We start from the raw sequence: 23,987 nt of genomic DNA on the forward strand, positions 1-23,987 counted from the left end.
TCTTGAGAGAGTGTGAGTAAGAAGAGTTTTAAGTTACAGTTATTGATTTTGGAGTCTTAGCTTTTGTTAGTATAAAAAAAATCAGTGTAAGCGTGATATTCTGTACTGAATTCCATTTTCAGACAAATGATATAATTTCGTTCTCTGGTGTCTCTGTAGTATGTTGACTTAGAGTCCTTTGGACACACAAAGACAAATATCACATGTTTTCTCTTATATGTGGGTCCTAGAATTATTTATAGAGATCTAAAACCACATGTACAGGACCCAAAACCAGAGAGAGACCAGAGGAAGGAAAGTGATTAGAGAGAGGTGGGGAAGGGGAAGGAGCAGAATGGGCTGGGGAGAATTGCTCCAAGTGTGTCGTGGGATATGTGAGGGGAATCGGCTCTTTGAAAACAAGCACTATGTAAGAGGACAATACGACAATAAAAAAAATCAGTTTTGGAAAAGGATTATGAAAGATTTGCATTTGCTTCATGTGAACTAAATTCTGCAAGTCCCTCAAAACACCACCATGCTAGCTTTAATCTTTGAATTGAAATTAAGGTCCCAGGTGTGTCCCTCAAGGGGAAGTGCTATTCAGTATAGGCTTATGGTATTTCAGGGGCATTGTGCTGTGGGCAAAGGGCACTGCTGTTGAAATAGAGAGATGTGCTGCTACTAACCTCATCATGGCCAAGGCCTCTGACCTCTCTAGATTCTGTGTGGGGCTGAGAACTAAGCAGGGGGCAAAGGTTACCAGGCACCTTCCTCAGCCTTGTCTCCCACACCCTAATAAGAAAGAATAAGTTATCACATACTTGAATTGGTAGGCCCTCTGGGAATGTAGATACCTCATTGAAATTAGGAGTAGCCCTCAGTGGGAGTGGCCAGGACTTTCTGCTCTGCTGGGTGGCACTCTGTTCTCATCTTCCTGCCACCTCATCCTTTAGTGGGACTCAGGGCCAGGTCTTAGGTCACCTGTGACATTTAAAAAAAAAAGTGTGTGTGTGTGTGTGTGTGTGTGTGTGTGCCTGTGTACCTGTGTGCATGTGCAGTGTGCATGTGCATGTGCACATGTGGTATGCATGTGATTCATGTGCCCCAAGGGCAGAGGCCAGAGGCATTTGATCCCCCTGGACCTGGAGTTACAGGCAGTTGTGAGATGCCCAACTTAGGTGCTGGGAACCAATGCAAGAGCAGTTAACACTCTTAACCTCTGAGCCATCTCTCCAGGCCTGCAACTGTGATGTTTCTGTGACACTCAAGTCCCCCCACCCTGAAACAAATGTGATATGCTGATAGTCTCTCTTCTCTCAGTGGCTTCTCCTTCTACATGCTGGTCCATTCTTGTGCATGTCAGTCTCTGAGAGAGACCTATCAGCTGCCTTCCTGTGTTCTTCCAGAATGAAAGAGAACAATGACGCAGTGGTGTTGTGCATATGGCACAGGTGGGGTTGAGGTGTGACTTTAGTGAGCACCTGCATTTGGAGAGGGTGCAGCTAGATTTCATGGGCCTTTGAGCTTGGTGGAAAAGGGATGCTGATTCAAGCTTACTCGGGGGGCAGAGAGTACAGTTAGGTAGGCGGTGCTTTCCAGATCAGGACCAGTGGGAAACGCCAGGCAGTCTTGGGCAGCAGTGGATAGGCATTGATCTGGCTTCTATGAGCATGGGCCTGCTCCATGCATGCTCTGGAGCTGGGTAGACTTTCATGGTGGTCCCATGGCTTGTTTTTCCAAGAGAGCCAAGCATGCAGTGGGGGCTTTTTTGGCCCTTAGTGGCATGCCCTGGGGTGAAGAAAGAAGCTGCCTTCATTCTGGTGATCCTTAAAGAATGTCAGCCAGCAGCCATCTCAGCAGCTAGAGGGAGAAATGCTTCAGTTCTGTGAGAATCTGGGCTTCTGAGAGCATTCATTATCAACAGTTACTGTGGTTTCCTGAGCCATCTGCTCTCTGAAAAGATTGTTCTATGAAGAGGTTAGGAGCCCTTGATAGAATAACAGGAGTCTTTTAAGCTCTGAGATAGGAGGCCTTCTATAGGCTGTTGAGGCACACCAAAGTTGCTGGAGTGGGAGGTATATATGCCATCATTAGCAGGCCTCGTGGCATTGCTTCCTGTACATTTTGCCTGACTGGCATGGCAGCAATGCTTAGGCATGCCCAGGCATGCCCTCGTGATTTGCATTTCCCAGCCCCCTGCTGCTGGGGTGCCTGTCTCATTACCATTCTGCTGGGTGTCAGCATTTTTGTGATACAATTAGAGGCATGTAATTCCCAGAAGAAATGAGCTATCTGGAATATTGTGAGATGTGTAATTCAATATTATATGAGCCTGTTGCATAATTGGGTTTCACGAAACAAACAGCCAGGAGTTTGGGCTGAACAACCTGTCACACCAATAACGGTGCCTGACCCGAAGTGCCACCAAAGGCAGGTGCCCGCAAAAGACCCACTCACCTGTGCTATTGGGGAATGCCTCCTCTGGACTCGGAACAGTCGTTCAGATGAAGTGAGAACTCAGAGTGGGGGGAGGGGTAGGAGTGGAGCTGGTTCCTCTCCTTTTTCTGTTATTCTGATGGAGCCCGAAGCGATTCCACCCCTGCTGTGTGCCCGAGCACACCAGCTCATTTGATTTCTGCCTTTAATGGAACTCACCAAGCCCCTTTTAATTAGCCTTCGGTCTTTTTCTGAGACCGAGGAGGGAAGAAGGTGTGGCTGAGGGAACTGCGTAAGGATGGGGTCGTCAACTGTAGGGTACGCACTAAAGCTGGGGCAGGGACCCCGAGACGGCAGCCCCCTTATCGGCAAGGAATGGGCCATCTTCCAAGAACTGCCATCAGTCTGGTCGGAGGAGTACCACCAGCCCCGTTCACACTGTGCTCATCTGACCCTCCTCCCTAAGGGCAGTGTGGCCCTTCAAAGTCCCTGGGCTGCAGCGGCTGCCTGCTGCCGCTGTCCCCTTTCTGGGGCTGGAGCTGGGGACCCGCTCTTCCTGCTCCCAGCCTTCTATCTGCCATTCTCCTGCTTTGTCTCCTGACCACCACCTGTGTCCTGTCTCCTCAGGGGGGAGTCTTTTAAGCACCCCAATTTATAGATTACTTAATAGTGTGCTCCTGTTTACTTTCAATAGGAGACAACGTCAGATGGTGAGTCCCAGTGTGTTTTTGTAAGACATTAAAAAAAATAGTAGTCTATTTTCACAAGTGCTTTGAGGCAGCGTTGGTCCAGATATAAGTGTAAGGAAAACTCTGGACCCTCTGATAACACTTGCTAGTGCTCTATCCCTGCCCAAACTGGACATTTAGGGTAAAAATTAACAGTCAGCTTGTCTAACAACCTGAAGGCATGGCAAGGTTATGTTCTTGAAAAGCTTTAAAATAAACATGTTGTAAAACAGAGATGAACCCATGCATGGTCTTTGTTGAGAAATAGACATACGTAAGTGGTAGATGATCGGAAGGTTGTACCCGCCTCCCCCATCACTCAGCCAATGAGGAGAGTAGGGAGGGGCCTGTGTTTAGAGCTTTGTAAAAACTGTTCTTTGTACTCCCAAGGTGCACCCTGCCATTTTTATCTCTGTTGGTGGCTTAGGAATGTATAAGGCTAAGACATAAACCACACCACTTTCGCTCCTCTGAGTCTTTGGTGCTCACTACGGGCGGCGGCGGGGGAGCAGGAGAGGGCGGCGGCGCTATTCCTCACACTCCGAAGGCCTTCCCACTTTGGGCTGTCTCCACCTCACATTGCGGCTTATTCTCCCCCTCTTCGTAGATGAGAATACTGCACTAGAAAGACCTAGGGGAGAGAAACACCCCAATAGTGGGGGACTGGTTGGCTGATGCATGCATGCCTGGGGAATGGAGCATTTCAAAGCCATTCAACTAAATTTCTAAACAAACCCGGAGTGACTGTGACCACTTGGACAGATACTCACGGTGCCGTAATTTGTGAGAACACAGGACACAGCACAGGCGTCGCAGGATTTAGTACTCATGGCTGCAGTCCTTCCAGCACAGGCTCTGTCAGTGGAGAGTGTATGTGAAAGTTCAGCCTGAGTGTGATCTGTGAGGGTGGGGGATACTTGGGCACAGAGGAAGCCAAGCCAGCTGCAGCGGTCACTCCCACAGTCACCCACACAGTTGTTTTCTGCTCGCCCGTGTTCAGGGACTGGCACTCCGCAGTTGGCTCCATTGATTTGAAAGATGTGGTTTCCCTAGTGAATATCAATGGCTGGTGCTGCAGGGGGGCATGAAAAGACAGTGGCACAGTATGGAAAGCAACCGGTCTTCAAAGAGTCAACCCACACCTCACAAGTCCAGAAAGAAAGCCAAGCTCAGCAGCTATTTGGCACTGGGACGACTTGCCTGCCACACACCCCGATGTGAACAGCAAGATTTAGATGTGACTGCTTTCTAGACGGTGTAGGAATTGTTCAAGAGAAGAGGGACATGGGTGATATCTTCAACAGGCATCCAACTGGGAGCCCAGAGACCTACTCGCCCTTCTGACGTGAGAGTCTGGGTGTCTGCCATGCAGGTATCCCCGTGGAGCTCCACGGGACTTAGTCACTGGCCACTCTCCAATGGGTCGGTTAGCACAGGCAAGTGCAGAGCTGGCCATCCATGCCCGCGCTTCCTATGGAGTAGAGGGGACTGTAGAAGAGACCACATGCCAGACTTCAGACCCAAAGGTCCCTCTGGGCAAACGAGGGTATGGGGAGCCCCAGAGCCAGTGCTCTTTTGGGTAACAAGGCCAGTGTATGAAGAAGGAGCTGCTTTTAAATGAAGTCCTAAATATTCAGAGGAACTTCCAAGACATTTTTGATTGGTTTCTTAAGTATTTTGTCAGAGTGTTATTTATGAATCTGGGGACTAGTGAATCGTGTTTAATGATCAGAGTCTATTCTTGTTTTTGCGTGTGTCTGTGCATCATCTGTGTGTGTATGTGGGTGCAGGTGCATGTGTATATGTATGCTCATGTATATAGAGGTCAGAGGCCAATGTTAAATGTCATTTCTCTGATGCTGTTTTTCTCTCTTTCTCTTTTCATTCTTTCTTTCCTCTTCCTCCTCCTTCTAGGCTATGTCTGTCATTGTCCTGGAACTTGCCATCTAGGCTAGGCTGGCTGACTGGCAAGCCCCAGGGGTCTGTCTGTCTCTGTCTCCTTGGCACTGGGCTCACAAGCACATGCCGCTGCATCTGGCTTTTTTGTGGTGTCTGGGGATTGAACTCAGGTCCTCATGACTGCTAGGCAAGCACTTTACCAACTGAGCCATTGCCCCAGCCCTGGGATTTGATTGAAATGGTTATAAGTAATTTTCATTGTTTATCTGTGACTTCTGTATAACACACACATGTGCGCAGGCATGTGCACGCACACACACACAGATATGGAAAGAGGAAGGAGAAGTGAGATGGTGAGAGGGGAGAAATTGAAGGAGAAAAGCCACGGAAGACTGAGCGTCAGACAGTCTCACTTCCGGTGGTCCTGAAGCACTGACACACCCTTCCTGTTTGTGGGGACACAGACCCTGTCTATATGCAGAGCTTCTGTTTTCAAATGGTAGCAGCCCAGGCTGTGGTACTGGAAAAAAGGACAGTCCGAGCAAGCTCTGGTCTGCTAGGCAAGGATATCGACTGGTCATTGACTGGTCATATCCAGTCAGCTGTGCTGAACTGAGTGGAGGTTGGAGTTTGAGGATGCTCAGTTCAGTGAATATCTTCTACGAGCTCTGGCTGGGAAGAATGTATATAGAAAGAGCTCAGAAATCTGCAAAGGGTTCACTTGTCTGCACGTTAAGCTTCCTTCTCCCTGGTTGAGATGTCATGTGGTCCTTTAGAGAATGAGGGAGTTTGTGAGCTCTGCAGAACTCTGAGATGTTTCATAAATGAGCACGTGTTTACATTCTGACCATCCAGACGAAACTGCTGTTCCTCCACAGTGCTGTGGCTGCCGAGCAGGATTTAAGTAGCCCTGAATCAGGAGCTGCCAGGGCAGGCTCCCTCGTCCCTGGGACTCTGAGTATTTTGAACCTGATGATATTTCCATGAGAGGCATCTGTCCCGTGCACTCCAGGGTATTCAGCACCACCCTCAGGAGCCATATACCATGTTCTAGTAGTTGCTTCCAGGTACAAAACAAAAATTGTAGCCCAGCTGGGGATCACTGCTATGAATCCTCATTACAAAACTGAAAAATAAGCTTCTAGGGACCAGACCAGGATGAGCTGCAGCTGCCTTACAGCAAACCTCAGTACTCCTGGAAGAAAGACAACTAAACCCATCCAGCACACAAGCCAGTACGTCTGTCCATGGTGCAGACTGGCGACTCCTGTGTGCCCTGTGCTCATCACAGGCTGACAGTCAACATGCGTTCCCAGCCACCATGACGGTTTCTGGCAGGCAGCCTCCAATTGTCACATCTCTTTAGGCTAACCCTCTGTGGGGAGGGTTATCTGTCTTAGGGCATACCTCCTTTCTGGGGTAACCCAGGCTGGTGACTGTTTGCCATGGGGATGCCGGGCTGTCTTTCTGGCTGCTTGGTGGGAAATCTCGGATGAGCTCAACTTCAGAGCCCAGGATGGGTCAGCTGGCACTTTCTTTAGGAGGATTTCACAGCTGGGCATTTGCTCTCATCTGTTCATTCCTGCTTTTCCCTCCCTGCTGGCATGGCCTCCAGGGTCCTCCCTGGTCAGGGTCCTGTCCAGCAATCTCCATCTGAGCTCAGATTCTAGGGGAATCCAGAACACCATTACTATGAGGATGCCAGACCCTGAAACTCACAGCTGTCTTTTGGAAAACAAAAACCAGCCAATAGGACAGCAATGGCAGCTAGGAAGCCACTGGAGGAAATGGCCTTAAAAGAGTGATTATAAATGCTCAAGAAAACATGGCATAATAGGTACAAATCTCATGAAGAAACAGAAAGAGAAAATGAACACCATGGAGAAATTGCCTGAAAGACACGTTCTAGGTCGGCAGGGCCTACATTGTTAAATATCTACTTCCATCACTTTAAATACTCCACTGCATTTTCTTTTGTTTTTAATTCTTCACAAAGTAACATTTGTATCATAGTTCTCTGTGTAATGTGCTTGTCTTTCTTTTTGCTTATTTTTCAATAGTGTGCATGTGTGTGTGCTCAAGTGAGTGCATGCGTGCCTTGTGAATGCAATGCCCACAGAGGACAGAAGAGGGCGTCTCATCCCCTGGAACCAGAATTCCAGGTGGTTGTGAGCTGTCTGACATCATGGGTATTGGGAACTGAACTACGGTTCTCTGAAAGAGCAATACTGCTCTTCAACCACTGAGTCACCTCTCCAGCCTCTTTTCACTGTTCATGTTCATTTTCTCTATTTCATTCCCCGCTCTGCATCATTTGTCTTCAGAAGTTTGCCTAGCTTACACCTTGATGTGCGCTGATAGGCTTATTCTGCTTGGAGGTTATTTGTTGGGTTTCTTGGATCTGCAAATTCTTATTTCCCACCCCAAATTCAGCATTTGAAACTGCCATTGCTTCAGATATTGCTTATGCCCAAATATTTTTCTTTTACTTTGCAACTCAAATCATGCGTATCGTCCTGCTTGATATTGTCCCCTAGGTCACAGAGACAATTTTGCAGTTTAACCCACCCGCACCATGGAATTCTGATGTGGCAGCTGAGCAGATAAACTCAGTGGGAATGAGCACATTAATATTAGATAGATTATATTTTAGGGTCAGATAGAATTACCAGAGACAAGATGGAAATTTCCCAATGCTAAAGGTTTAATTTACCAAGAGGGAAATCTCAGACACAGAGAAGGACCAACACACAGCTGTCTGGAGTGTGGCCATCAATGGTCTTTGAGCTCTGCCCTTCTCAGCTCAGTTGGAGATAGCTTCCTCAATGTCACACCTTCCCCAGGATCATCCTCAAGAATGAAGCAGGCTATAAAGATCTACCCACTTCAGCCCCATGTGGGAGATACTCATTTCAGAACTCTGCAGAATGTTCTAGCATAGCCTCCCAGGTGCTGATGTTCAAATTAGGAAAATTGTGTGAAGCAGAGGACAAGATTGTGTTCTAGAACCTTATGGATCATTACTCTTACATACCCAGCACCCATATATCCCTTTCCTACCCTGAAACACACTTGAAAACTGATTTCCCAAACTGCATGGATCAGAATTAAGAATATCCCAAGTTGTCTGTTGAACTGGGAGGACCAACAAGGGCCCCATAAATCCCTATGTCTTTTCCTTCATGGTTGTTGATGTAAGGTACTACACCTAGTCTACCACTGTAAAGGGGCTATTAGATATACCCCAGACCATTGGGTATACAAACATTTATGGCAAGCTGTCAAGACCCAGCAGCTAGCACTAACAGACCTCACTGGTTCCAGCAACATAACATATAGCAGCATCTGGTTCCATATCATTCTGGCTAGTGAGTTAGAAATACCCCCTGGGATTAACTGCTTCCTATTCCAGATATTTCCCCTTATGTTCAAGCTAGCATTGTGTTTCCTGTTCATCAGGACGTTGTCCTGGAAACCTTTGAAACAGAGGTGAAGCAATCTGCTCACTAGCTTCAGGCTATGAAGGCCCTCTTCTCTAAAGGGCAAACGTGGGTCTCTTTGGGGACGTCTGGCTGCCCACAGACCTTAGTCACTACAACAGAAATGTCCCTGTGAATTGCCACGAAGAGAATTGCAAGTGTGCTACTTTGATGGCTCTTCTCCATAGCAATACTGTGGCATTAAATGTGTTTAAAAATCCATCATAGGCTGAGTCTGTAGGCGGTGTATTGTTTTGAATTTGAATCAGCAGTGTAAACAATTTCATGTTTCAAATGAAATTTCTACAAAAACACTCATCCTAGAACATAACATAAAGCACTACAGATTTGACAAATAGATACGGCTGCCGTGTTTGAAAACAGTGGTGCAGATGAAAATGTATTATTCACACCAGCTCTTTCCTCGGCTTTGAGACTGAACAATTGTTTCTGTGGCCAGCTCTGGAATCGGTGCCTTGACAACGGTGGTATGTCCATCCAGCTTGAGTGACATGTGGAAATTCCAGTCCACATGTCACCACCCTTTTCTCTGGGAATGGTTGTCTTTTCACCTACCCTTTATAATATATATTTGGGTTATCTAATGCCATATAGAGTATCCTCTTGTAGGAACTAGCCTGAAGTTGAATTTTACCTAAATTTGAACTTGTATTGACTTTTCCCATTGCTGGGACAAAACACTTAAGGTTAATAATGCAATGGTGTAAGCTTCATTTGGATTCATTGATTTGGAAGTTTCTCTCTGTAGTCACTTGGTCCCATTGATTCTGGGCCTGTTATGAGGCAGAACTACCTCATTGTAGCTGGAGCACGTGTCAAGAGCGATTTACCTCATGGTGGCTAGGAAACCAAGAGCTGGAGAAAGAGAAAGGGGCCAGGGAAACCATAACCCAAAGGAAACATTCCCAGTGACCTACTTTGTCTGGCCAGGCACCACCTCCCAAAGTTTCCAGCCCCTTTCTAAATAACGCTGCGAGCTGATGATGAATGTAAGAATTAACGTAATACTCGTGGAGGTATTTCATAGTCAAAGTGTACTGAGACAGGTAGATGCCTTAAGTCATGTTGTTCAAGAAAGCCCCAATAGTTATAGTCAAAGCAATGGCAGTGACAATGACATCAGACATTGTGGGCCAAGGGACATTGATTCCAAGGTGAGGGTCAAATAGTAATGCCCCCCTAAAACTAAGAAGTAGGAGTTTATGATAAGTGTCAGGCACACCAGAGCCTGGCATTTGTGGCTACAACCAAGGACTTTTATAGCAAGCATGAATCTCAGACTACATTTCAGACAACATGGGAGCTCTGTGAGTATTAAATCTTCCAACCAATGTTTGGTGTTCTCTTCTCTGCCCCAGGCTCAGATCCATTTCTAGAGAGAAACAGTGCCACTAGCTGTTCCTTGAAGGCATCTGAAAACTTTGCCAAGGATTTGGACCTCACTGCAACATCATGGTCCTTTCAGGGTCAGATTCGTCAGCTGCCCCTGTAAGCTCTCTGGACCATGGTTGGCTGGCTGTCCCTCACAGGCCAACACTTCTGGGCATGCTAGGGCTTCTCATCCTGCAAGCATCACTCTTAGGTTTCAGCACTGGTCTGATTTTATCCCTGCTGTGGCAAGTGTTTTAGCAGCCAGGACTTTCCAGCAAAGTACATCCCCTGTGACGGCGGATACTGGTGTGAAGTTCACACCCTTATTCTCACACATGTAGCATGAGAGTCCTTGTAAGACAGAATAAAGAAGCTCTGCTTTGTTGAAAATGGCATAAATACAATGTATTATTCATAAGCAATTGGTTCAAGTGGTTGCTGAGGGTGATGAGTCTGAAGACTGTAGTATAGATGAGCTGGAAGGTGGAGTGAGCCGATGGGCTCAGGCACTCTTCATGAATGCTGTCTTCTCCATCACCTGACGTCTCCTGTGCTCCAGTCTGGGAAAGGGAGCAAACGCCTTTCACATGCAGACTTCTAGGTCCAGTCTGAGTTTCTAGTTTGGTCCCTCATCTCCCCCAGCCAAAAGGTCTGAGGTCTCCACCAGCTAAGTGCCCTATCCCTCCCCACAGCCACCCCCTTCAGGCCTAACTAGGAAATGGAGCTTTGGACTTAATTAGTTTTTTTTTTTTCCCCTGCTAAATCAATTTTCTATGCAGTCACTGTAGTTTCCTGGAGTCTTTGGCTTATTATATTCAAAATCTAAAACTCAATTGTTTTTATTTTCTTCTATTAGTTTTTACAGGCAGCTGCCTGTGAGAAATGGCTGATGTGACAATTGGAGGGAGGTCATGGACATGCATGTCTCCTTATCATGGAGGGATACATTCCAAGACCCCTTCAGTGGAGGCCTGGAACCAAATCCTATAACTGAATGCTGTTTTCACCTTCACTGGGTGTGTATCATACACTGTGGTCATAACTTTTCCAGCTGAAGTTAGATGAAAACTTAGTCTGAATTCCTGTCTTTTCCTCAAAACTTCATGATAGAATGTTTGTTTTGATTGCACATCTTTGCAACTTCATTATATGTTTTTTTTCTCCTTAAATTAAGAAATTTATTTCATTTGCAAAGAGCACCTTATAGATTCTTCCTGGAAGGTCCATCAGCTCGACTGGATTTAGAGTCACTTAGGAGACTGGTGGGGTAGACCTTTGGGTGCCTCTGAGGATGTTTCTAAAGAAGATCTACTGGAGAGTATGAGACTCCCTCTGCATATGGGATTGTCCCCGTGGGCTGAGAGCCTCGACACGGGAGGATGAAGCTGGCTCAGGGTCTGCCTTCTTCCTTCTCTCTGTTTCTTGGTCAACCATGAGGCCCATAGCTCCCTTCCCTTGCATGCTCTGGCTGCCATGATCTGCCAAACTCACGGGGCGAAGCAACGATGGACTGAACTTTCTAACTCTGTTAGTGAAAATCAGTCCTTCCCTTCTAAAGTTGTTATGTCGGACATTTTGTCCTTAGATCATTAAAAATAGTTTGCAAAGAGTCAGGTGGTAAGACCCAAAGCTGCTTGAATACAAACACTGTAGTGCTGTGATCCGATCATGGAGCGGGCCACTCAGTAACTAATAGGTAGATGTGCCCAACAAAGTCAGTGTTCACATCCCAGGTAGGACAGAGTAGGACGACATTAGATTTCACCACATTCCTCAGAATGGTATTTTCTGCAATTTAAAACAATTATTTATCTCTCAAATTTTCTCTTTAATATATTTGGATTATGGTTGATTGTGGATACCCAAAACCATAGAGAGCAAAATTGTAGATGAGTGACTACTGAAATACCCAAAACAAGAGTGGATATAAGAGTGCTACTTAATCTGTATAAATAATTATATGATTTCAAAAATATTTAACATCATCTCCCTGCCTCAGCAGGTTGGGAATCTGTCTAGCTTCCAAATTCAAAGTGGCCATCGCTCATTAAACTGTGGCATGGTATAATATCAAAGCTTCATGTAGGCTGAGATAAGCTAAAGTTTGTCCATTCTTCTAAGGGATGACATGAGATATTTTTATTGGTTTTGTTTGTTTGTTTGTTTTGAGACAGGGTTTCTCTGTGTAGCTTTGTGCCTTTCCTGGATCTCGCTCTGTAGACCAGGCTGGCCTTGAACTCACAAAGATCCGCCTGCCTCTGCCTCCCAAGTGCTGGGATTAAAGGCGTGCGCCACCATTACCTGGCCCATCTTTATTGTTTTAAAATATGAAGTAACATGCCTTTTCATCACTGTGAGTCCTCAGCTAGTTTCTCCTTCAAGTACAGTCTCTTGTCATGATGGTGGTAACGAGGAGAAGGACCCATTCACTACTTTTGCACCACTGTGACCATCTCCCCTGATATTGGCAGCTCCAGGAAGGGTTTGTTTCAGTCCACCATGGTGGGGAAGTCATGGCAGAGCTCATGGCAGTGGGAGTGTATGGTAGAGGATACTTACATCATGGTGGACCAGAAAACAGTGTGCAAGAACTAGAGGAAAGGCTCTATCCTTCAAGGACTCACTCACAGTGGTTCTACTTCTGTCAGCCAGGCTCCATGGCCTCTCAGAACATCACCGTCTTCTGGGGGAAGAAGCATTAAAAACATTTGAACTCCTGGCAGAGACATTTCAGATTCAAATCACAACATTCCATCCCTGGCCCCCAAAGGCTCAAGGTCATCTCACAAGGCAAAATGCACTTAATTCAACTCTGAGAATTGCCAAAGTCTTCATGGTTCCAACACTCTCCAAAGTCGCTTCTGAGTCTCAAAGCAAATGCTCAGTCAGCTATGAGACCTTCTTATAACAGAAAGTTACACATGCCCAAGATATATAAGCACAGGATAAACAGTCACACCCCTGAAGAAGGATTTGGTAACAACAATGAGACACTGACCAAAGCAGGCCTAAAACCCAACAGGAAAACATTTGATCCTGTAGCTTGAAGTCCAGCCTCTAGGCATGTGGTGCCATGATGGGAACTCTGAGCTCCAACAGGCTTGGGAAGCCCGTAGCACATTTGAAGTTTCTCTTGTGCTGGTTCTACTCAGTGGCTTTTCTCAACTTCTGTCAACCAGGTCCCATCTTCTAACAGCTCCCTAGCACCCTAAAATCGCACCACTAGCTAGAAAACAGCTATTCAAAACATGATCCTGTATAGGGGGCCGGAAAGGGGGGCATTTCAAATTCTAACAAGCACAGCATTGTCTGCTCCAGGGCAGTCAGCAGGCAGCTCCCCTAGCCCCTGGCGGGTGTCAGAGACATCCTAACTTCCAGGAATCACACCCCAGTTTCTCCTACAAGCTGTTTGGATAGATTACCATCACCCACTAAGTCCTACTGATAGCATCCTAGGGCATCTCCAGCACACACCCACACCTCCAATTCCTCTGGAAGAGCAACAATTTAGCAGCTTCTAGCTGCACCAGCAGCTCCCTAGGTAGCTCTCCTCCAGTGTGTGTGTGTGTCCTTTCTACTCCAGGTGGAACACAGCTTCTCCCAGTATAGCCTTGGTGTCCACCCGCACCTTAAATATTAGCAGTAGCTTAAAGTACACTTGGTGGGGAATAAGATTCTTGGGCTGGATCTTATGCTGTCCATGGAACTCAGAGGGTCACGTGGTCCAGGTCAGAGGGCCACATAGTCCAGGTCAGAGGCTATTCATTCTGCTTCCCACTCTCTTCTCTTCTGGAGTAAACTTCTGGTACCCAGAGAAATATAATCTATCAAGAATCTTCAACTCTGTGTGTTTTCTTTACTTCCATTTTAAAAAGTGCTCACTTTTTTGCTTTTGTTCCTGATCCTCATTGTAAACCTGGCTGAAGACAGCCATGCCTCAGCCTGAGTGCTATGCATGCTTGAGTTTCTTTTCCCTGGGAAACCAAGTAGCTTGTTACTTTAAAGTTTAACCTCACTCAGAATCTCAGGCTATGGGGAAAATGTTGATAAGGGTTTTAATTTTTTTTCCATGAGTGCCTTCTAATCCAACACCACATGAGTGGTGGGGGAGGCGTGTTGGAGTTTATGATAGTGGAAAGTGTGTGGTTGTGGCAGTAAGTGTGAGGTCGTGGCATGTTTTCTTTAGTGTCAGCCACATTGCAATCTGTGACTTTTGAAAGCCACGTCTGTTCCTTCCTGAGGTTGTAAGCACCTTCTCTTGTTTTGTAGCCGTGGGAGATGGCTGGAGAGTCTTGATGCACATCCTCATGTAAGGGATTAAAGTTTCAGTTATTAATGAAGTGCCCTGGAAAGCAATCATAAAATTTGAGGCACCATTCCATCAGAGTGATAGAAATGTCATCTCATCTTGGGGTTCTTCCCTGCCCACTCTCTCCAGGGAAGGCTTTGAGTTCTTATGGTGACAATGCTCCCCTGGGGAAAGCACTAAGCATGTGATTCTGAGTCACCTGTAGCCTAAGGAAGCCCACCGACCTTTCTGGCTTTTGTACAAGTCAATACGGAAAGGAATGTCTACATATGGAAGTAGAAACTAGCTCCATTAAGTATGTAGTTGTGACAATCTAAGGACATTTTCACTCACATGTGAATACTAATAGTGTCAATGTCCTGATCATGTGGATCACAGAAGAAAACAATGAGGATATTTTTAGGCCATTGGATCAGAGTTAGGAACAAAGGGAAAGTATTCCCAGCCTGTCTACAATGGTGTGGGAGGCGTGGGAACAGTGCTCTGGGCTCGACTTGCCTTTAGCGTGCAGGACAAGGAGGGTGCAAACCACGTTTATTTTCAGAACTAGCGAGATGCTCAGTGGAAAGAGGCCATTGATTAACTACTCTCCCATTGGCCAGAGAGGCTAAGAACAACTTTTAAAATTTTAAGATCTGAATAAATGTAGCTGTATAGCCCAAGGTGGAGAAAAATACCAGAGAGGCAGAGGCAGGAAGTGTTCCGATCAATCCATGTGAGTCTATTAAATGGGTAACAGAATTTATTAAGATATAAATTGAGGAAATACACTCACGAGTACAGAATGGAATAGACAGCAGAAGTCGTCCTCTGATCTGACCGGGAGCGAAACCACCTCATAGGCAGGAGCAGGGAGAAGAGGCATGTGACCCTTCTCCAATTTCTTATAAGAGGTCACATTCACAGCACCGCCTCCTTTGGGCTGTTTGGCCCAAGGTCATGGGCAGAGCAAATACCACTACAAATCAAGCCTTGCAATATCAAGGTTGAGGGGTAGCAAAGCCAGAAGGCAGGTACCGTTGTGTTTGCTACACAGGTCAGTACCTCTGCTTCTAAGGGAGTCTCCATAGCAAAGGTAATGGGAAGAGTCCCCTGGCCACCCCCTGACCCCTTTAAGAGTCAGGAGGAGGCCATGCAGAGGGGGCTTAAGAGGCATGAGATCATTTCTCACAAGGATAGATCAGGTGATTATGAAAGACTTCTTGAGCGTCTCAATCCTTTCAATAAAACAGATTTGAAAGGAGCACATTGTTTTCCAACATAAAGACAGAAAAATCTTTGAGGGCAATGAGTGTTCAGACATAGCTCAGCTGAAGTCTGGTGCTCAGACATGCTCTAATTTGGCGGAGTTTTGAAACAGTTTTTATTAAAGGGTTTTTCAGCCAGGCGGGCATGTAAATGAGGTGATGACATCGTGCAGCTGTGGAGTTGCAGCATCCTTCCATGGTGGCACAGCCGAGCAGTTTGTCTCTACTCTGCCTGGCTTGTGAGCCTGGACCAATATATTACCCTGCAGAGCAGAAGATCCAAGAAACAAATCCTTCTGGAAAGCTCAAGAGATTTATAGCAACTGGTTTTTCACCCCCCCCAATATAAGCCAAGCAATCTGATGCTGGGGATGGGACAGGCAGAAAGCTTCCATGACTCAGACAAGACTGGGCGCCTGGTAAATATCAGGCATGATGTGAGGTCCTGGAGATGCTAAAAGATGTGAGAACAGCCCTTTGCTTTAGGAAGGTACAAGGATGCTGAGGGATGAGTACTTTCCCAGCATATGTGGGCCTGGTCTCCAGCAACAACAACATATAGGGAATTATTGTGGACAGTTAAAACTCAGCACAGTGAGTTCTCAAGTGGCAGATGGGAGGGGCTCTGGCATCCCTTCTGAGGGGCTACTATGGGACACTTTTAAAGAGTGTAAGCATGGACAGACTCCTCTACAAACTGGAATTACTACTTTGAGGAACGAAACAAGAATCAAAATTAGGGAATATGCTAATGGTACTCAAAACATTTTATCTTAATTCAGTACAGCAAAGGTCATAGAAAAGGAGGGCAAAGAATATGATATTTCTTCCAAATTGAGTTATGTCAAAAATTTAATCCACAAACACAATTTTTAGACTCTGTCTGCTGTGACACCAGTGATGTATCAGGTGGCTCTTCCTGCTCACTGATTTCAAAAGCCTCTGAAAATGGAAACTCCAGGGCCTGGGCTGATGCTTCATTGGGTGAAACACTCACCCCACAAGCATGAGGACCAGAGTTTGGATTCCCAGCATCCATGAAGATGTTGGCTGAATGTGCCACCTATAATCCCAGAATGTGGGGAACATGGATAAAAGTGGTGGAGGAAGACACCCGACATGAACCTCTGTCCTCACATACATGCATGTGTTCTCACATATGCCAGCATACTTACACACACAGGCATACCATACATATATTATATATACACATACCATACATACATCACATATACACATACCATACACACATATACACATACCATACACACATCATATATACACATACCATACACACACACACACACACATACACACACACATACAAAGAAACACACACACACACACCACACATACATGCACAGAACTCTGAAAAATAATCAGAGTTCAGCCTTCCTTTAACACTGAACGAAAGTTCAAAATGATTTCTTTTGACACACAGCTTTCGTGAAATGATGACAGACACCCAGCTGGCCAGGCATGGAGCATCATTTTCTTTGTTTTGAAGATGGAAAATATCCCCTGTTGTGGTAATAATACCTAAATGCACAGTGATTCCTTCATTAGTGAGTTGTCTGCAGTTTCTGAAGATGAGGGACTGTGTGAGATGGTTTCCACAAAGTCTGGGAAACAACTTAACTTTAAACATAGGATTGCAAAAATATATAGATGAAATAGTTCCTCTGAGGTGTGGACTTGAATTCCTGAATTTTCACCAAAGACAGTAGAATACTTTAAAAAAGATGCAATTTGGAAGTCATTCCTGAATCCCGAGGATCAGGAAAACAGTGGTTAGTACATGGCTGTTTCTGGCTCCCCTGTTTAAAGTCGCTCTCTGCTTAATACATCATTGATAGCTTTCCACAATCACTCTGGTGGTCAAACCTCTGGCTCCAGGAGCTGAAATTTGTCTCTCTCCTTAGGGTGCTGTCCAGGGGTAGACGTTCATGGATTTGTGGTTTGTGGAACTCTCCACCCTTGGAGGCATACATGTCACATAATCGCATGTCCCAACCCAGGACCCACCAAGAGACATCCATTGCCTCATGTGATTGCCCTCTTCTTTGATCCCACAGGCTCCCAGCATCCTCTGAGAAATGTTGCCACGATGTGGCCAGATGTCCCCTCTTTCACAAGGTTACTTTGTATGTAATTTTATGTCTGATTTCATGTCTTCATAAGGAAAAGTGTGTGGTGGGCTCAGGGAGAGGGCCTCAGGGAGAAAAATCTCTGAATGGGTGGTTTGGTGAGGGCTCTGAGCCAGAATGAAGGAGGCAAGCCAAAACAGGATGGAGAAGGAACAGCCAATTTGGGGCCAGGTCAGGAAACACTTAAGCAAATGAAATGAGGAGAGAGTCTGCAAGAGCAGATGGTCCTGACCGATCATACTTGTTGCCATGGGAACTAGAAGTAGCAGCTGCATCTAGGGCTTGCTTGAGAGATCAAGTAAGTATGTACAAAGACTACTGTATTCGTCTACATCCCATTGGCATTATAAGGTACTAGGAGAAAAAAGGTTCACTTAGCTCACAGGTCTAGGGGTTGAAGAAAATGGCTCAAATGTATGCTAGGCTTTGGTGGGGCTACTTTGGTTATAATCGCACAATGGATGGCATCATGGCTGGAGCACATGCGAGGCAGCGGTGGCCTGGTGAGACAGGGAGGCAGGGAGCAATTCAGGGTGAGGCTTACACTTTCATTCCAGTCCATTTTATCCACTGGTTCAGTGAGGTTCCCTGAGAGCCACTTTAAACATTTCCAGGGGCAGTGATCCAGTGACCTGACCCCTTCCCACTAAGCCCCATTTCTTGAAGATCCCATAACCCAAAGAGCACTGCATAGAGGACCAAGCCTCCAACATACATCCAAACTACAGCACACGGGAGTGAGACCCAGCGTAAAATGCTTTTTCAATGAACCAAGATCTTTATCCCAATTGTAAGGAGCATGCAAACGCAGGGAAGACGCCAAGTGGGAGTCTCAAGGAATCTGAGCAAGTCTCGAGGAGAATGGAGGGAGGCAAAAGACATCTAGTAGGCTGGCAAATAGTTGCTTGGTTTCTTCATGGGGCTGGCCCCTGCTGACACGGCCTCTCTGGGCATCTTTGCTTTTGGTAAGGACCAGAGTCCAACACATGAGGCTTACCCTGACATGACAAGGAGCAGGTCAGGAGATGGAGGAGTGACAGGGTCCATGGGCACAGGCAAGAGGCTCGTCCCCAGGGGCCTCTGAACCTTGCATATCCCTGCTGTCTTCACAGAGCCAGCAGAGCTGTAAGAGTCAAGTTCATTGAGGCTTTTCAGGAATCCAGTTGCTGTGTGAAGCTAGTGTCTCAAGGTCTCTGGGGGTGGAGTGGCGGGGGAAGACGGTGTAGGAATCAAAGGGAAGAAGCTTCTGATAGAGACAGGCTGTTTGCTAGCATGCTTTGTTATTATCCCTGGCTGTCATTCACAGGTGCCAGCACTTATCCTCAGCTGCTGTCCCCGTGTGGGTCACCACTGCTCAAAAGCAACGTGTTTACATCAGTGGCTAGATGACATTCCCGACAGGGCCCAGACTTTTCCAAGCTGACAGTCTCATTGATTGGAACTGTAGGTTTTGTTTGTTGCGGTAAAGTTTTGTATGTTTTATTCTGAAGCAATAAACATTTCTGAGGCCCGAAGGGACAGAGTAGCTCATGAAGTACATGTGACGACCCTGCGCTAGAGTCTGTACAGCTGGAGGTGGGAATGTATACCCATCCCACCCACCAGGCTTGGAGTTTTTTCTGGCTTGAGCTTACATAGGTCTTGTGCATGCTGTCATAACCATTGTGAGTTCCTATGTACAGCTGCCCTGCTGTGTCCAGAAAACAGTTTTCTTATAAACAGCAACTGTCCCCAACTATTCTGCTGTTTCTGCCCCTTGCCCCCTTGCTCAGTGATCCCCCAGCCTTGGGAGGGAGCAATATGGTATAGATGTTCCTGAATTCTCAGAGCTTGTAATTTGAACTTTTTGAACAACTTGAAATAGAGGAGTGAGTTGAAATGTTTTAAAAATCAACTGAATTGTTTTAACATTTATAATTTAACATTCTCCTCTGGTCCTGTTGTAACAAATGGCCTGGCAGAGAGATGTTTAAAGAGAAACATTTGTACCTCTTCCTTAGGTTATAAGAATATTGAATAGCTGGACCCCAAAGAATCTACAGAGCGAGATCCAGGAAAGGCGTAAAGCTACACAGAGGAAACCCTGTCTCGAAAAACCAAAATAAATAAATAAATAAATAAATAAATAAATAAATAAATAAATAAATAAATAAATAAATTTCCCATGATTCCATGCTATGGGAAGGAGAAGTTTGGAGCCCCAGTGTCAGCCAGGAAATTGTCTTCCAGTTTGGACCACCTTACCAGACAGACTGGTGCCATGATGCTGATGGGTCAGGGTAGGACAGGATCACACCTTGACCAGACAGCTTAATTATGCAAACTTCTTGTTTTCTCTTGAAACTGAAATTCTCAGGGAAGACCCACATCCATGTCTGACCTTACATCCCTGTGCCTCTCCACCAACAGATTTAAAACATGCCTTATCACTCGTTTTGATATTATAAAATTATTACCATGTTGGGATATGGTTTTGGGGTGACCTGAAATCCTGTGTGCATTTGGCTCCTGAATAAATTATTTCTTATTCCTTTTAGGTTAGAGCTATGTTTCTGTGTCAACATACCCTTAAAGCTCTGGGGACACTGCTGTGACTGAGGTTCCCCCCTCCCCCAGCATGGGACTCACTGTTACAATGGCATTGTCTTACAGATGTATGTACAGGATAGATCTTTAAAATATTTGGGGGAAAGGACCGGAAGTGAATAAAAAGTAAATAATCAAACAAACAAAAACCAAGGCAAGATGTCCAATGGAGGCAAAATCTAAAGCCCTCTGTTTATCTCCTCATCCCTTCTTTCTCCTCAAGCTGTGCGTGTGGACATCAGCAGTGTTAACTGGATGGTTGCACTACCCACTGTCAATCTTTCGAGCTGTAAGTGATGTGAGTGTCTAGGTTCTTGCTGTTTCCTGCTGAGAGGGGGCTGAGCTGGGGTGGAATGGAAGGGCAGGAGGGACCTGACAAGTTATCTTTTGGCTCTGCAGTGGGGCTCAGACTGTCTTCCTCTCAGACCTCCTTCAGCTAGTTAACTAAAACCTTGGGAAGGGCTTCTTAGCAGAGAACTACAGATGAGAGGAGACAGGAAGAGACAGGGAGCAGGGGCAGGTTCAAGAAAGCCTAGGTCACAATTTCACCTTCTTATGTGAACCCAGAAACCCAGTGGTGGAAAGTGGGAGTGACCTAGAGTGGAAGGAGTTTTGATTACCAAATAATCCATCTGGACAAGTGCCACTCCACTATCAGTGGCTCTCATGGTGAACTTTGCAGAAAAATCACTGAAGGTTCTTGGGTGGCCTGTTTGGCAGTGGGCCTTGCCTTTATGGCAGAGAGCTTCTTAAGGTAAGAGATGCCTGGACCTAAATGCTAAGGGTGCTGGGAGTTTGGAACCTTGTCATGCAGGAGGCGACCTTCCTGGGGACCCACGCCTGTGGGCGGGCATGACCTTTTGCTAGCATTCTCGCCAACCATTTTGCGTTTTATTTAAGTCTCTTGTCTCTGTGCCCCTGTCCTGCTGAGGTCCAGGTTCTGTAGAGCCTCAGCACCTCCCTGGATTGGGTCAGAAAAGGGCAAACCCAAAGAAATGAAATCTGTCTCTTTCCATTTGGCAGTTTGCAAAAGTCTACTAAAACGAAATTGCCTGATATTACTTCTCTAGACCACGGGCAAACAGCCAGAAGGTGAGGATCTGATTATCCCCTAGATTCTGCCTGGCCCCCTCCTGTGATCTGCGAGGAGCAAGGAGCTGGGGTTCAGCCCTCACTCTCCTCCTTTCAGCCCCTTCTCTCACACCCTGGCAGCTGGGCTCTCTTCAGTCCTTTATGTCACCAAGGCTGTCCCTGAAGCTGCTGCCCTCTTTTCTAAGCTCCCCGCCTTGCTCCCGCTGCCCTCTGAGTGGGTCCTTTTCTGGAGAAACTCTGTAACTCATGACGCTGCATCCAGGGCTCCTCCACACAGTCTCTGCAGAGACACAGTCCAAGAATGCCTGTGGTGGTTTCCATGTTGGGGAGGGCTGGGCTGTACACGTCCGGGACCCCGAGGTCTCGGAAAGAGTCATCGGCACTTTGTCATACATCAGGATTTACCCTTTTGGGATCTCAGTTTGAACTTGATTTGGGTGAGGTGACAAAGCTGGTTTCTAGCCTCCCAGGAACCTTGACCTTTAGTGTGAAGAGTTCACGGAATCAATGTACTGAGCCTCCTCATTTCTATACCTGGAAAAAGGATTTCCCGAGGAAGCCGGTAAGTGATATGGATTCCCCTGGTTTGCACTTACCTGTCTGTGTTAACTCCTCCATAGCCATCTGGTAATGGTGGTGACCATGTAGCCATGGGCAGAGAGTAAGGGCTTCTCTCTGCAGTCTCAATGGAGGCATCGTGGTTGAGCTGGGTTCTTCAGCTGCCTGGCTGCATCTTCTGGAGGGCTGCTGATGTCTGAGTCCTTTATATCTTGATAGCACATTTCTTGTGGCTTATTTCTGTGATCAAAGAGATTTTTAAGAGCCACTTTGGGTAATCAAGTGTCTACTGAGCTTGTGGGCTCATCCTTCGCTCCCCCACCTCCGGCTTTCCACCATGCTGTGTTCCTTACATGTTTGGGTTACAGCGCAAGCTCCTAATTAAAGATAAGAGACAGTCTAGATGGTTCAAATACCATGACAGTTGAGTTTCAAATGTTTTCGTCCATTGATTAAAATGGAGTTGGATGCAAATCTGTATTTATGCACTTGAACTTACACCCACCACTTCCCTTAGTTCTCTTTCAGTTTTTGTCGTCTGTGACTGTCTGAAAAAAGATCTGGAGCAAGCTCAGCCTTTCCTGAGGCAAGCTCATCAGTGCACGCTAGGGATGGTGCCCTGCAGAGATGCCCATGACACTGAGCAGCCATACCAAAGATGGTGCCCTGCAGAGATGCCCTTAACCCTGAGCACCGCACACCAGGGGCAGTGCCTTGCAGAGATGCCCATGACCCTAGGCAGCACACACCAGGGGCGGTGCCCTGCAGAGATGCCCATCACGGCCTCCATTTGTTCATTAGTGTGAAAGGAAGTCTCCCTGGGCCCCACTTTCTCTTACAGACTGATTGTTCCATGGCGCAAATGACATCTATTCATGGAGCGGGACTCCACGGGTGAACCACTCAGTCACGTGACACCACTCAGGCTCCATGGTAAGTGTGGCTCTGGATCCCATTGCTTTCGGGGATGTCACAGCCATCTCTCTCACTTTTGGTCATTTGTTTGAGTGATTGCTGCCCAGAATGGCTTTCCTTTTGGAAGCAGTCATCCATGGGTAGAAGTAAGGGTCTGGACTCCTGTGTTCACCTTGCGGCTTCTGCCCTCTGTGCGGGTCCAAACCCTCAGACACTTTTGGGGTCCTCTCTCTGGTCCATTGCTTCAGAACCCCAGTCTACACTTGGCTATGTGAACCCTTCCATAGCATAATAAGGTCGGCATATTTAACCCCTCTAACGAAGTCTGGGAAGGAGCTGACAAAACAAACTCAGGAACTTGCTCTTCGCAGGATCCTGCTGCGCCCGCAGGACCCACAAGGTGGCGCATGAGCTGCAGCCATGAAAGACGCCTGTGGACAGCGAAGGTGGGAAATCACAAGAAAGGAAGCCGGAGCACCCATCAGGCCAGCTTCTCTCACATCTCACGGTTCCATGCTTAAATATTCCCGTCTTGTATCTGTCCCCAGGTTTCTCTACTGTGAAAGCAGGCTCAGTTTTCTGTGGCTTCCCTAGTAAAGGACATGGCATGTATTTAACTTCTTGATAGCTTGATTTCATTCCTTGGACTCCAGCAGGCATTGCACTTGTCTTTAAAGCCCTAGTACCTTATAGTGATATTCCCCAGTGTTTGTGAGGAAAAACCACATGTTCAACAAAGGATTTCATCTAGATTATACAGGGAACTCTCAAACTCCCAAATCTATAATCCTTCTGGAAGGAGGACAAAAGGATAACTTATATGTGACCTCTTGGAAAGACATTTAAGTGTTTTACAGATCTGAAGACAAGGAGATTAGTGTAGATGTGGCTGTAGAGGGTGTGGGTGTGGCTGTAGAGGGTGTGGCTGTGGCTAAAGAGGGGGTGTGGGTGCGGCTATAGGGGTGTGGGTGTGGCTGTAGCGGGATGTAGGTGTGGTTGTAGAGGGGTATGGGCGTGGCTATAGAGGGCTGTGGGTGTGGCTATAGAGGGTTGTAGAAGTGGCTATAGAGGGGTGGCCTCAGGACACCTTGTGATGTTGGCACAGTCCAATATTATTTTCATGGTGGCTGCTAAATGGAGCTATGTGTTAAAATGTCCTAGAGCTATAAAGCTGCACACAGATAAGCTTGTGTAGGAATACCTGAACAGGCTCTGGA

This window comes from Peromyscus maniculatus, chromosome 3, assembly GCF_049852395.1.
Source record: "Peromyscus maniculatus bairdii isolate BWxNUB_F1_BW_parent chromosome 3, HU_Pman_BW_mat_3.1, whole genome shotgun sequence".
Taxonomy (NCBI): domain Eukaryota; kingdom Metazoa; phylum Chordata; class Mammalia; order Rodentia; family Cricetidae; genus Peromyscus; species Peromyscus maniculatus.